We start from the raw sequence: 2,944 nt of genomic DNA, 5'->3' as shown, positions 1-2,944 counted from the left end.
GTGAAAGCACGTTATAAAAATAAAACTACTGAATAATAATAATAATAATAATAATAATAATAATAATAATAATAATAATAATAATAATAATAATAACAACAACAACATCGAAAAATACCTTAGGAATGAGAAACCAGGTTCGAAATTTCCCCAAGACACCTGATGAAGGCTGGAGGGTATATCAACCGAAACATTGTGTTAACATCAAACAAGATGAGGACAAACATACGTCAAATGTAAATAATGTAAATAATGTTCCTTGCTTGTTGTTCTCTCACCTCTCTCTGTCTTTTTGTTTTGTATATTTTGAACTACCTACCTACATACATGCATACATAATACATACATGATACATACATACATGCATACATAATACACACATGATACATACATACATGCATACATAATACATACATGATACATACATACATGCGTACATAATACATACATGATACATACATACATGCATACATAATACATACATGATACATACATACATGATACATACATACATACATGATGGTTGTAATTCGATTTGAGAATTGTCTCCTAACCGTCAGTAGCATAGGGACTAACACACCGTTGGACACATGTGACAACAATGGATACCTCTTGCATTAGATGTTATACTATTGTTTGTCGTATCTTCCTGTCCGTTTCATGAGGTACATTATTTTCAACAATACTTGCCATAATTGATACTTTTTAAGGCATTGTTAACAATTTCCCCCTGTGTGTGTGTGTGTGTGTGTGTGTGTGTCTGTGTGTGTGTGTAGCTTTTCTGACGAGTTCTGTATCTCGTTTTACCTAGACAGACACGCATCCACTCTTTACATATTAAATTATCCTGTGCATCAATATAATCACCAAAGTTCACATCAAGTCCCTTGCGAACATCACTTGAGCTATTCATGATGGAAGCGATTTCGTTCGAATTTCCTCCACCCAACTTGCACGGTTTTTCCGCCACAATGACCGATCTAGAGAGACGATTTCCCATCTATTTTCTAAGATCTTGACCTTCTCCAGATGCAGTTCTTATACCTCACTTGACTTTGGAGAAATATGATGATATTCGTCTACTTTATTTGATTTTGTAGAAATATAACGGTATTGTTGTGAGAGTTCTCTCTGTCTGATGATCGACTTCGTGAAACCCTGTGTAATAGTTTCTGAAGATTTTTAGTTTCAATAAACCATTATATTTTGCTCTAGCTTTGTTATCCTAGTGCCATTTCCTCACCTTATTTTGCATGGATGAACTTGCATATGTCTGTCTGTCATTCTGCCAGCCGGTCTGAACCTCTCTCTCTCTCTCTCTCTCTCTCTCTCTCTCTCTCTCTCTCTCTCTTTCTATCTATCTATCTATCTCTATACATATTCTTCCTCCCATATATATGAGCAAATACACACACACATACACACACACACATACACATACACACACACACATACACACACACACATATATACATACACAAAATGCATATGTTCGTACTTACATATATACATATATATATATACGTATTATCCCCAAGTACAACAACATATATATATATATCAGTCAGTGTTTGATGCATGTCTATCTACCTATCTATCTATCTATCTATCTATCTATCTATCTATCTATCTATCTATCTATCTATCTATCTATCTATCAATCTATCTATCTATATATCTAGATGTCTGTCTCCTTTTATTCCTGCCTTACCGTTTCTGCTTTCCTTTCCCTCTCACACTCATTCTACTTTCCTCCTCTGTTTTCTCTTTCGTAGCTTTCATTTCCTTGTTCATTCACCTCTCATTCCTCCATTCATTGTTCTTGCTCATACTTTACTCTTCTCTCTCTCTCTCTCTCTCTCTCCTTCTCGATTTCTCTCTTCCGCCCCCTTTTTCGCTATCAACATTTCTCGCCATTTCTTTCTTTTCTATGACGATCTTAATTCCACCATACTTTTTGTCTTCCACCCTCAATCTCTTTTCTTTTTCATATTCTCTCTTTCATGCTTTCTTACACTACGGGAGAAAGAGAAAGAAAGAAAGAAAGAAAGAAAGAACGAAAGAAAGACAGAAAGAGACAAAGAGTCCATCTTTGAACAGTGTCTTCTTTCTTTTCCCTCCCTCACTCATATCGCCTAACTTTCACTCTCACTCACACCTTCTTTTCCCCTCCCACTCATACTTATTCTCTCCTTCTCGTGCCTCTGTTTCTGTTTCATCTCTCAGTCTCACCCTTTTCCTCTCTGTGTACCACGCGCTACTCCACTCTCTCTCTCTCTCTCTCTCTCTCTCTCTCTCTGTCTCCCTTTCGCTTAACATATGTCTTTCTATTCTGAGTCTCACTTTGTACTCACGCTCGTGTTCACTCCTTCTACATCTTATTAAATCTAAGTATTACTCATATTTCAACTTTTTCTCTCACCCATGTCTCTCTCTCTCTCTGTCTCTCTCTCTGTGTCTCTCTCTCTGTGTCTCTCTCTGTGTCTCTCTCTCTGTCTCTCTGTCTCTGTCTCTGTCTCTCTGTCTCTCTGTCTCTCTCTCTCTCTGTCTCTCTCTCTCTCTTTCTCTTACACACACACACACACTTTTTCCAACTTACACTACAACTCTAAACACTTTACTCCCTTTTCTTACCTCTCATCCTCTCTGTACAACTCTCCCTCTCACTCTCTCACTCTTTCCTTTTCCTTTTTCCTCCTATTCCTCACCCTCATTCTCTTCCCTCCTTTCCCCCTTCGTTCTCTTCATCCCCTCCCCCCTCTCTCTCTCTCTCTCTCACTCGCTTTCACACATCTATGCTTTTCTACGAGATTCTCCTCTCTCCTCGCACTATTTCACCTCCGCTTTCTCCCCCCCTCATCTACTCAACCTCCCCTTTTCCTCTCCCTTCCTCTCCGTTCATTCCTTTTCCTCCTCTACCACTTCTTTTGCCCCTTCCTCCACC

This window comes from Octopus bimaculoides, chromosome 20, assembly GCF_001194135.2.
Source record: "Octopus bimaculoides isolate UCB-OBI-ISO-001 chromosome 20, ASM119413v2, whole genome shotgun sequence".
Lineage (NCBI taxonomy): Eukaryota > Metazoa > Mollusca > Cephalopoda > Octopoda > Octopodidae > Octopus > Octopus bimaculoides.
This window is presented reverse-complemented; position numbering follows the sequence as displayed.